This window comes from Natrix helvetica (assembly GCF_964273705.1).
Source record: "Natrix helvetica genome assembly, chromosome: W".
Lineage (NCBI taxonomy): Eukaryota > Metazoa > Chordata > Lepidosauria > Squamata > Natricidae > Natrix > Natrix helvetica.
In genome coordinates this window covers 75,996,458-76,008,964 of record NC_138555.1, presented here as the reverse complement: position 1 = coordinate 76,008,964, position 12,507 = coordinate 75,996,458, and the positions used below count along the sequence as shown (strand labels likewise).

The 12,507-nt window shown below is 51.7% G+C and overlaps 1 long non-coding RNA gene across 1 annotated transcript in view; it reads right to left on the bottom strand.

Moving 5' to 3' along the window:
- Positions 1-1,563: 1,563 nt before the first annotated feature.
- Positions 1,564-12,507, bottom strand: part of LOC309400720 — a 32,267-nt gene continuing 21,323 nt past the window's right edge. The window contains exon 3 of the long non-coding RNA XR_014176697.1: positions 1,564-1,831. This is a non-coding gene — a long non-coding RNA (uncharacterized lncRNA). The remainder of the gene's footprint in view (positions 1,832-12,507) is intronic.

Sequence of the window (12,507 nt, the reverse complement as noted above, 5' to 3'; positions counted from 1 at the left end):
AATGACCTCCCCCCCCGACATTAGAACCACCTCGGACTTCCGCTCCTTCCGTCAAAAATTGAAGACTCACCTGTTCCGACTAGCTGGCCTGGCATGATTATAAATGTTACATCTATGAACTCCTGGTAGTATATTCTCATCTGGTTATTTTAAGGGTAATGTTTTAGTTTTAATTGTTTTTAGGGCTTTTAGCCTCATATTTATTTATTCGTCTGTACAGGACTCTTAATTTTAACCTCCTCCACATACATACATACATATATTTATAGCCCTATTTATATTTGTATTTTATCTGTGATTTATTGTGGACTGTACACCGCCCCGAGTCCCTTTTTGGGAGAGGGGGCGGTTTAGAAATGTGAATAAATGAAATGAAATGAAATGAACAATTAGGGGTAAAAACTAAAGCCCTAAAACACCCAATTAGGTTGGAACAGGTAGATGGAACGTTAATTGGAGGAGTCCCAGCCACCCAAATTACAGAACTGGTTAAATTCAAAATGGGAAGACATTGTGAACTTATAGGATTTGTAGTGGCGCCCAGGATGTCAGAAGCTCTCATATTAGGCCTTGCTTGGCTCGACAAATGGGCCCCTACCATTAAATGGGAGGATGGATACTGGAAAATCATAATTGGTGTTGTCCCACTTCCCCCTGTCCTTCCCCAGGAGAGGCTTCCAACCAATCGGAGCCACCCACCAGAGACAACTGCCACTGTGTCAGACTTGCCTCTAGGCGAACCCCAGATTCCTAAGGAATATAGAGACTTAGCCAAGGCATTTAGTGAGGAGGAATGCAACATCCTCCCCCCTCATCATGCCACTGATTGTGCCATCGACCACCCAGCCATGCCCACCCACTCACATGACCACCAAGCCACACCCACCAAGCCACGCCCACAGAACTGGTAGTAAAAGAATTTGAATCCCACCACTGCCTTACAGCCTGCTTTGCTTTTGTCTTGCAATCACTCCCTTTCAATAAAAGGTTCCTTCTGAAATGCTGCTGTCTCAAGAGTCCATACTTTCTTGAATGAGGAGGAGAGGCAGGACCTTACAGTGTCAAAGATTGTGCAGAGGTTGAAATGCTTTTCTTTCAAAGAAACCATTAACACCCACAAATTCAAGAGAGGGGACTTTGCCCTTTTTCCAAGTGATGGTGGGGTTCAACAGCCACACCTGCAGTCTTTACAGGCTTATTAAAAAAAACCCTAAACCCTTCAAACTAAAGCACAACACAACATAATTGTCCATCTCTGCTTTAAGTCATAGTTGACTGGTTTTACCGAACACACATTAATGCAGGGTGTATAAATCATATTTTGGATCAAATCAGAGAGGGAAATCAGACCATTCATTTTAAGGGGTGGTGTCAAGCCGGCCTCTTCAGCAACCAAGAAAGAAACCACTTAACTCCTGTTTGCAGAATTAAGAGTACTTTTACTGGTTATGAAAAGATAGCAGCTAAGTAAAGCAAGGTCTGAGGCAAAAGCACGCAAAATCATACATATCAATATTTGTCCAACCCCCCCCCCCCCGGTAACCCCCATCCCATTGTCCAATCTGCAAATCCCTCAGGTGTCATGTGGGTTACATCTCCAAGAAGCATCATCAGGTTGGTATGCAGGATGGTTGGCCTTGACCAACTCTAGACACCAGCCATCAGCATGTGCAGTAGACGGTGAGAACAAAACTCCCTCTTAACAAGCTCTCCTGTACCAAATATTCCCCTCCCAAATACCAGCACCCCCCTCCCTGTTTCAATGGCAGCCGAAAGTGAATAGCGAAACAGAGGCTGACATCTGGCCCTCCTTCAGGAAGAGAAATCATCCCTGCAAGAAAAACAAAAACAATAGAAAAGACAACAGAAAATATGTACATTTCAAATAATATCAAGGCTTATCAGGGTACTTGGCGTAGAACGTCTGTAAAAGTCTAGGAGCCCTAACATGAGATTTATCAACCCATTCAGTATGGGGGGGGGGGGGGAATGTTTCCAGGACACCAGATACTGAATTAGACTCGTATGTTTCCTGGAGTCCAAAATTTCTTTAAATTCAAAATGCTGCTCTCCTTCAATAAGAAGAGGAGCTGGGGGTGCAGGTTGAGGCGGACGAAAGGAAGAAACGTGCTCTGGTTTCAACAGGTTCACATGAAACACAGGATAAATCCACCTAAGATTCTTTGGCAACTCCAATTGTACAGAAACAGGATTTATGATTTTCACAATAGGGAATGGACCAACATACTTCGGTCCCAGTTTTTTTTATTTTTGGGTGGTTTGCAGAAACTTGGTGGACAAAAACACTAGATCCCCCACTTTGTACTCTTTTGGCTTCACCCTCTTTTTATCAGCCTGTTTCTTGTGCGCCTGGTGAGCAGCCTCCAATGTCTTGCGGGTCATGGGCCAAAATTGGCGAAGTTGATCACTCGGAGAGGGACAAAATTTGTGGTTTCTCTTGAGGTAACTCAGGAATCTGTACAAAGTCCTGCCCAAACACAACTCCAAAAGGGGTCAAGCCGGTACTGCTGTGCACAGAGTTATTGTACGCCACCTCAGCATGTGGTAACAGTTCAGCCCAATTATCTTGCTGATAATTGATGAAACACCGGAGGTACTGTTCCAAAACAGAATTAGTCCATTCACAAGCCCCACTACTACGCATGCCCAAGATGGTGTCCTGTTGCGTTTGAGGAGAGCTTCGGGGAGATGATTGTCCGTCTTGGGGCTTGCAGGGGTACCCTATTCCATCGTTGGTTCCAGGTCCAGCTATGAGAACTTCCTGGGACCTCGGGGGATACCCTTGAGCTGCGATGTCCTGCCTTATAGCCGGAACATCATGAGTGAAATGGGGCGGTTAGTGGTGAAAGGAGAATGGAGAGCATCAGCGGCTGCCGGCGTGGGTGTGGTCAGCAGCTGCGGCGGGACGCCCGGCCTGGGGTCTCTGCAGCCGGCGTGGGTGTGGTCGGCGGTGGCGGTGGGACGCCCGGTCTGGGGTCTCTACAGCTGCCGCCCCACCACGCCGTGGTGTTATCCCAGTTGCTCCCCCCCCTCCTTGCTTATGAACATGATAAATTAGATCAGCGGGGAGGGGCTGACGCAGCTGGCATGGATACTAACGCCAGCGGAAGATGGCTTCGGGAGTTGGCGTGGGTGCGTTTGGAGTGGGGGGGGGAGGTCCTTTGTTGTGCCCCCCCCCCGTGTTGCCACCATTGCCTGGGCCACCGTACTGTGCCATTTGGCCATTTGCCCCCCCCTCCTGTGATATTATGGACTGTGTCAATGGAGTGCGGCCCTGGCGATGGATGTGAGTGCGGCTGGCGTGGGCGGAGCTTAGCTGTTGGAGTTGAAGTTGGAGCAGCTGCCGATGCCGCCGCTGTCCTCGTTGCCGCCATCACTGGCCGCTTCACCACCTCGCAAGCTACCATCTGCTGCGATTTTGGACAGTTGTCCGTTACCCTTACATATTGTCCCCAACATCGACTATTTTTATGATGGACATAAGCTTCCTGCTACCCCCTTGAACACTGCCGGCTGCCCCCCCGTGGACATGTCATCTCCTTGCTTCATCTCCCCATGATGTCATCCCGTTTCTTTGATGCCACACTCTCCTCTATGCTATACTGCGACAGAACTTTATTCCCTCTGGGAACTCCCCCTTTCCGGGGATGGCCTTCTGACCTATCAAGACGCTTCCTTAATGACGGATCTTGGGATCCCAAGAGGTGGCATGCGAAGAAGAGACTTCTTAAGGGTTTTTTACAGGGGTTTTTAAACCAAATTTTAAGGGGGGGAGGGGGGGTTGATTCGGATGGCTCAGACAGGCTTGGGGGGGAGTCTGCCAGGGCACAGGCCAGAGCTAACTAATGGGCGCGGGTTGGGAGGGCTAAGGAAGGGTTGGGATTCCGGGGGAGACATTAAGCCATTCCATTGGGGGGTTCACCATCTCTACTGTTTGTGGGAGAGGCAGATATGGTGGAGGCCGAGGGCCAAATGATGTTTGGAGGATGCGGGTTTGCTGTTTAAGAGCGATCGCGCGTTCCGACCCTCATCGCCCTTCTCGCACCCCCGGGTGCTCGGGATTACAGGACCCTGGTCTCCGGCTGGTGTTGCTTAACGCCAGGTCCGTGGTACATAAGGCTCCCCTCATTTACGACCTCATACAAGAGGGTAGAGCGGACCTGGCGTGCATTACGGAGACCTGGTTGGGCCATGAGGGGGGGTGTGCCCCTTAGCGAACTATGCCCACCAGGCTTCTGGGCGTTTCACCAGCTGAGAGCCCAGGGCAGGGGCGGGGGGGTGGCAGTGGTTATCAGGGAAAGTCTCAGACCTCAGGAGGTCACTGTGCCTCAGATAGGTGGGTGTGAGTCCCTCTTTGTGAAGTGGGGCCTTGGAGCTCAGGTGGGCCTTTTTGTTACATACCTGTCTCCCTGCTATGTTTCATCGGCCCTGCCGGAGCTGCTGGGTATATTAGCTGGATTGGCGGTTGATTTCCCCAGGCTCATGGTCCTGGGGGATTTCAATCTGCCTTCCATTGGCGAGACATCCTAGTCAGCTCGGGAGTTCATGGCTTCCATGACAGCTATGGACCTAACTCAGTTAATTCAAGACCCCACCCATAATGGGGGACACACGCTCGACCTGATTTTTGTCTCTGGGCAGTGGATGAATGATCTAGATTTAGGGGATATTTCTATTCAACCCTTGTCATGGTCTGATCATTTCCTCATCAGGCTTGACTTCCATACCGCTACCCCTCACCGCAGGGAGGCGGAACCGACTAGATGGTTCCGCCCCAGGCACCTGATGGACCCCAAAAGGTTCCTGATGGAGCTTGGGACTTTTCCTGAATCCCTTGCTCACAACTCGACCGAAGCCCTAGTGGAAAACTGGGATAGGGCTGCCGCTGGGGCTTTGGATCGTGTTGTGCCTTTGCGGCCTCTGACCCGGTGTCGATCCCGGATGGCTCCCTGGTTTACCGAGGAGCTCTGGGAGATGAAACGCCGGAAAAGACGCCTAGAGTGTGGCTGGAGGGCCAGCCGGTCCGAATCTGATCGAACACTAGTAAGAATTCATATTAAATCCTACTTAGTGGCAATAGAAGCGGCAAAACAGCAATATTTTTCCGCTCTTATCGCGTCCGCAGATAACCGCCCAGCCGCCCTGTTTAGGGTGACCCGCTCCTTACTTAACCAAGGAACTGGGGAAGACCCCTTGCAGGGTAGGGCTGAAGAATTTGTTCAGTATCTGCAGGATAAAATCGCTCAGATCCGGACAGGCTTGAACTCTGACTGGGTAGATTCGGGCGAGCCGACGGGGATGAATCTTGAGGAGACAATCTGGGATGGGTTTGACCCTGTGACCCCCGAAGGCATGGACAGGATTATGGGGAGACTCAGTGCTGCCACTTGTGTGCTGGACCCGTGTCCCTCTTGGTTAGTTTCGGCTTCCCGGGAGGTGACACGAGGCTGGCTCCAGGCGATTACCAACGCTTCATTGAGAGAGGGGTTCTTTCCCACCGCCTTGAAGGAGGCGGTGGTGAGGCCCCTCCTCAAGAAGCCTTCCCTGGAGCCAGCTTCTTTAGCCAACTATCGTCCGGTCTCCAACCTTCGCTTTGTAGCGAAGGTTGTCGAGTGTGGTAGCACGTCAGCTTCCCCAGTACCTGGATGAAGCTGTCTACCTGGATCCGTTTCAGTCGGGTTTCAGGCCCGGGTACAGCACGGAGACGGCATTGGTCGCGTTGGTCGATGATCTCTGGCGGGCCCGGGACAGGGGCTGTTCCTCTGTCCTGGTCCTATTAGACCTCTCGGCGGCTTTCAATACCATCGACCATGGTATCTTACTGCCACGACTCGGGGGGTTGGGAGTGGGGGGCACCGTTTTACGGTGGTTCTCCTCCTACCTGTCGGATCGGTCGCAGTTTGTGTTGACTGGAGGGCAGAGATCGACCCCCAGGCGCGTCACTTGTGGGGTGCCCCAGGGGTCGGTTCTCTCACCCCTCCTGTTCAACATATACATGAAACCGCTGGGCGAGATCATCCATGGTTTTGGGGTACGGTATCATCAATATGCTGATGATACCCAACTTTTCATCTCTACCCCAAACCACCCAAACGATGCCCTCGACGTGATGTCCCGATGCCTGGAGGCTGTGCGGATCTGGATGGGGAGGAACAGGCTCAAGCTCAATCCCTCCAAGACTGAGTGGCTGTGGTTTCCGTCATCCCGATTTGTACATCTTGTTCCATCTTTGACGATAGGGGGAGAAATTTTAGCCCCCTCAGAGAAGGCTCGCAATCTGGGAGTCCTCCTGGATACACGGCTTAGTTTAGAAGAACACCTGACGGCTGTGACCAGGGGGGCCTTTTACCAGGTTCGCCCGGTACGTCAGTTGCGCCCCTTCCTGGATCGGGATGCTCTGTGCACAGGCACTCATGCCCTCGTCCTTTCTCGCCTGGACTACTGCAATGCTCTCTACATGGGGCTGCCCTTGAAGAGCACCCGGAGGCTTCAGCTGGTCCAGAATGCGGCCGCGCGGGTTGTCATGGGGGTACCTAGGTGCTCCCATGTTACACCCCTTTTAGGCGGCCTGCACTGTTTGCCGGTTGTTTTCCGTGTGCGATTCAAGGTATTAATTATGACCTTTAAAGCACTCCATGGCTTAGGCCCAGGGTATCTGCGAGACCACCTACTGCCACCAGTAGCCTCCCACCGTCCAGTACGATCCCACAGAGTTGGCCTCCTCAGGGTGCCATCGGCCAGGCAGTGTCGGCTGGTGACCCCCAGGGGGAGAGCCTTCTCTGTGGGAGAGCCTTCCCTCTGGAATGAGCTGCCCCCGGAGCTTCGCATAATCCCTGACCTCCGGTACTTCCGACGCGCCCTAAAAAGTTGGCTTTTCCAGCAAGCCGGCCTGGCCTGTTAATTTTAACTTATTTTAAATGTATTGGTTTTTGTTTTGTTTTGTTAAATTCGGTTTGTTTTTTTGGATATGGATTTAATCTTTTTTAACTTTTGGGATGTGTGTTTTTTAATGTTGTACGCCGCCCTGAGTCCTTTTGGAGAAGGGCGGCATATAAATCCAAATAAACCAAACCAAACCAAACCAAACCATTAGTCTGAGGATGGTGGGCGAAGCTTAGCCCCTGGGCGGAGCCAATTAACTTCAGAAACTCCTTCCAAAAGAGGGAGGTGAATTGGACCCCCCTATCCGAAATTATGCATTCAGGCACTCCATGTAACCGATACACATGTGAAATAAATAACTTAGCTAACGACCTAGCTGATGGGATTTTGGAACAGGGTACAAAATGAACTTGTTTGGAAAACAGGTCGGTGATTACCCAAATCACAGTATTTCCTAGACTCTGGCAATTTGACAATGAAGTCCATTGATATCTCCTTCCATGGGGCCTCAGGGCAGGCCACACTTTGGAGAAGGTCCTGGAGCTTCCCCGGTGGTCGTTTTGCGGCTGCACAAACGGGACAACTGGCTATGTAGGACTCAATGTCTTTTTTCAATGAAGGCCACCAAAATTGCCTCTTAATGAGATGCAAAGTCATTACAAATCCAAAATGGCCTGCCATTCTCGAATCGTGGGCCCGTTGAAGAACAATAGGTTTCAGGTTAGCAGGAACAAACAATTTAGCTCCTACCCAAGCCAGTCAATCTTTCATGATGCATTCGTTTGAATGTTCCTTGAACCAGTCATCGGACTCAAGGCCTTCCTTGAGTTTGTACATTAGGTCCGTAGAGACCTCTAAATTCACTGTGCCTTGGCTCCTAGTAACCACCGGGACAGCCAGACGTTTTGCTGGGATGACTGGTTGAACAACGCTCAGCTTAGAGCTGTTGTACTGGGGTAGCCTAGACAAAGCATTGCCCATTTAGTTCTTCCCCCCCGGAATGTACTTGAGGGTAAAATTGAAATGGTTGAAGTGTTGTGCCCAGCGCACCTGTTTAGGAGATAGCTTACGCAGGGTCTTCAATGCCTCCAAATTTTTATGATCAGTCCATACTTCAAAAGGGTGTTTTCCCTTCTAGGAAATGTTGCCAGGTCATCAAAGCCCATCTGACAGCAAAAGCTTCCTTTTCCCATATAGCCCATCTCCTCTCTGTCTCTGTAAGCTTACGTGAGGTGTAAGCACACGGCTGCAATTTTCCATCAGCGTTCGTTTGAAGTAATACTGCCCCCACCGCCACATCACTGGCATCAGCTTGAACGATAAATGGTGCCTCCATATCCGGGTGTTTCAAAACAGGTTCAGCTGCAAAGAGTCGCTTTAATTTTTCGAAAGCTGCTTGACTCTCCATAGTCCAATTCAAAGGCTTACCCGGTCTGGGTTTGGCCTCCCCTTTTGATTTTAGGAGATTTGTAATGGGCAGAGCAATGCTGGCGAATGAGGGAATAAATTGACGATAAAAATTCGCAAATCCCAAATAACTTTGTAATTGTTTGCGGGTGCGAGGAGGTGCCCACTCAGTGACAACCTGGACTTTCGCTGGGTCCATCTCGATGCCATTGTGGGAGATGCGGTAGCCAAGGTAATCGGTCTTCTCTTGATGAAATTCACATTTAGACAATTTGGCATAAAGTTTGGCGGCCTGGAGTTTCTTGAGTACTGATCGCACTAAAGTCATGTGTTCATCACGGGTTTCTGCGTACATAAGGATGTTGTCAAGGTAGACCATCACGCCTTTGTACAGGTGTTCATGTAAAACTTTGTTTCTTAATTGCATGAAAGCTGCTGGCGCCCCCTGCAGACCAAAAGGGAGTACCCTGAATTGAAAACATCCCAAAGGACAGTTGAAAGCAGTTTTCCAGTCATCTCCCTCTTTGATTCTGACTCTGTAGTATGCCTCTCTTAGGTCCAATTTCATGAAGATCTTCCCTTTACCCAATTGGGCCAACATGTCCTTCATCAGCGGGAGGGGGTATACATTTCTACGCAAACACTGTTGACATTTTTGTAGTTGACACAGACGAAAAGAGCCATTTTCTTTTCTCTAAACAATACAGGAGCGGCCACCCGTGACCTAGCAGGTTCGATAAACCCCCTCTCCAAATTTTTGTCAATAAACTTCCGTAATTCCTCCATTTCATGTGGGGTCATCGAGTAAATCTGGGGTTTGGGGAGTTTTACTCCTGGGAGGATCTCAATGCTGCAATCCATCACGCGGTGGGGGTGGGGGAGGTAATTTATCAGGAGATTTTTCACTGAAAACGTCCTTTAGGTCCCAATATTCTTTTAGGATTTTTTATTTTATTTATTTATTTAATTAAAATTTTAAACCGCGCCCTTTCCTAAACAGGACTCGGGGCGGTGTACAGTCATGTTAAAACAGTATAGTACAAAATATAGATATACACTCAATATACAAATAGGTACGCGGAGGAGGTAGGATGTAGACTGTACAATATATAAAATAAAATACAAATAAACATTAAAATACCCTTAAAAAACTGCCCAATAAGATGTTTGCCAGGAGGTAAATGGGATTATGAATCGGTTAAGCCAGCTAACTGGAACAGGTGGGTCTTAAGCTTCTGTCGGAAGGAGCGGAGGTCTGTGGTAGTTCTGATATCGGGGGGGAGGTCATTCCAGAGGGTTGGGCCCATCACAGAGAAGGCTCTGTTCCTGGGCGCCGCCCGTTGACACTGCTTAGTGGACGGCACCCGGAGGAGTCCCTCCCTGTGAGAGCGGATTGGTCGCAGGGATGTATGAGGTGAGATGCGATCCCGCAGGTAACTAGGTCCCGTGCCATGGAGCGCTTTGAAGATAGTAACCAACACCTTGAAACGTACCCGAAAAACCACAGGCAGCCAGTGCAGCTCGCGCAGGAGTGGTGTTATATGGGAGTATCTTGTCCCTCCCATGATGGCCCGCGCGGCCGCATTCTGAACTAGCTGTAGTCTTCGGGTGCATCTCAAGGGGAGCCCCATGTAGAGAGCATTGCAGTAGTCCAGGCGAGACGTCACCAGCGCATGAGTGACCGTGCGTAAGGCGTCCCGATCCAATAGGGGGCGCAATTGGCGCACCAGGTGAACCTGGTGGAACGCCCCCCTTGCCACGGCTGCCACATGGTCATCCATCGACAGCCGGGCATCAAGGAGGACGCCCAAATTGCGCGCCCGTTCCACGGGGGGCAGTTGTTCGCCCCCTATGGCCAGCGATGGAATCCACTGGTTGAACCGGGGCGCCGGAAGCCACAGCCACTCAGTCTTGGAGGGGTTGAGTCTGAGTCTGTTGTCCCCCATCCAGACCCGAACGGCTTCCAAGCACCGGGACATCATTTCGACGGCCTCGTTGGGGTGGTTTGGGGTGGAAATGTACAGCTGTGTGTCATCAGCGTACAGATGGTATCCAACCCCAAAACCACGGATGATCTCACCCAGCGGCTTCATGTATGTGTTGAACAGGAGGGGCGAGAGGACCGACCCCTGCGGCACCCCACAAGTGAGTGACCTCAGGGTCGACCTCTGCTCCCCTGCCAACACACATTGCGTCCGGTCGGAGAGGTAGGAGCAGAACCACCGCAAAACGGTGCCCCCTACTCCCAACCCCTCCAGCCGGCGCAATAGGATACCATGGTCGATGGTATCGAAGGCCGCTGATAGATCTAATAGGACCAGGATAGAGGAACAACCCCTATCTCTGGCCCTCCAGAGATCATCCACCAACGCGACCAAGGCCGTCTCCGTGCTGTGACCCAGCCGGAAGCCGGACTGGCGCGGGTCTAGATAGTCGGCCTCTTCCAGGTGACGTGGGAACTGTTGTGCCACCACACTCTCTACAACCTTCGCTAAAAAGGGAAGGTTGGAGACGGGACGATAATTAGCTAGCTCCACCGGGTCCAGGGAAGGCCCCTTGAGTAGGGGCCTCACCACCGCCTCTTTCAAGGCGACCGGCAAGGACCCCTCCTCCAGTGAAGCGTTCACAAGACCCAGGAGCCAGCCTCGTGTGACCTCCCAGGATGCCAGTACAAGCCAAGAGGGACACGGGTCCAATAAACATGTAGTGGCTCGCAGTCGCCCACGTAACCTGTCCAAATCCTCAGGGGCAACAGAGTCAAACTCCTCCCAGCGTGGTGCCTCAAGACTTGCTTTCGACGTCTCCCCTGGGCCACTGACGGGGGCCCATCCACTCCGGATCTGAGCGATTTTATCCTGCAGATATTCCCCAAACTCCTCTGCTCTACCCTGTAAAGGGGCTTCCCGCGGCCTCTGTGATAGGAGGGAGCGGGTCACCCGAAACAGGGCGGCAGGGCGGTTATCTGCGGATGCAATAAGAGCGGCACAGTGTCTACGTTTGGCCGCTCTCAGTGCCACAAGGTAGGTCCGTAAATAGGATCTTACCTGTGTTCGGTCAGATTCGGAGCGTGAGGACCTCCACCTGCTTTCTAGGCGTCTCTTGTGGCGTTTCATCACCCTCAGCTCCTCGGTAAACCAAGGAGCCAGGGTGGTTCGTTGCCGCAGGAGAGGCCGCAAAGGCACTACCCGGTCCAAGGCCCCAGCAGCCGCCCTATTCCAAGCGGCCACTAGGTCCTCCGTCCGGGAGTGGGTCAGGGCTACAGGAAGTGGCCCAAGCTCCGTCTGGAACCTGTCAGGTTCCATCAGTCGCCTGGGGTGGAACCATCTGGGACAGTCAGGTTCCGCCTCCCCGCGGTGGGGGGTAGCGCCGGGGAAGTCGAGCCGGAGAAATGAGTGATCTGACCATGACAGGGGTGTAATAACCAAATCCCCTATTCCCAGATCACTTGTCCACTGTCCAGAGACAAAAACAAGGTCCAGTGTGTGCCCACCTTCGTGTGTGGGGCCCTGAATTAATTGGGTCAGGTCCATGGCTGTCATGGAAGCCATGAACTCCCGAGCCACCTCGGATGCTTCACCCGTCGACGGCAGGTTGAAATCCCCCATAACCACAAGTTTGGGGGTATCAACCGCCGTCTCCGCGATCAGCTCGAGGAGCTCAGGCAGGGCCGCTGATGTATAGCGAGGAGCCAAGTATACAATCAGCAAGCCCAACTGCCTCCCGGGGCCCCATTTCACACCAAGGGACTCACAGCCGGATATCTGCGGCACAGTGAACTCTCTCGGTTCCAGACTCTCCCGTATAATTACCGCCACCCCACCACCCTTACCCAGGGCCCGCAGCCCCCTCAATTTTTTCCTGCACTGCAGCCGCCAGGTTAGGTTCAGTGTTGGCTATGTTGGGAACCCTCCCCTCTCCCTCTGGGGGTGTAACAGATCGGATGCGCAACCACCCTTTCTTCCAGTTGATGTGTGGGTTCCATCTCCGTAACCAGGGTAAGCCCAGTATGAGGGGCCGATGCATCTCAGGTGCAACGATGAAACTTAACGTTTCTTGGTGATCCCCCATCCACATATCTATTGGTTCAGTCACAAAATGGGCCCCCCAGCTACTGACCCATCCAGCTGGCAAAAGGCAATGGGGACTTTCAAAGTTCTCAGTCTTAAGCCCATTTTTTCCACCACTTCTGGGCTAATA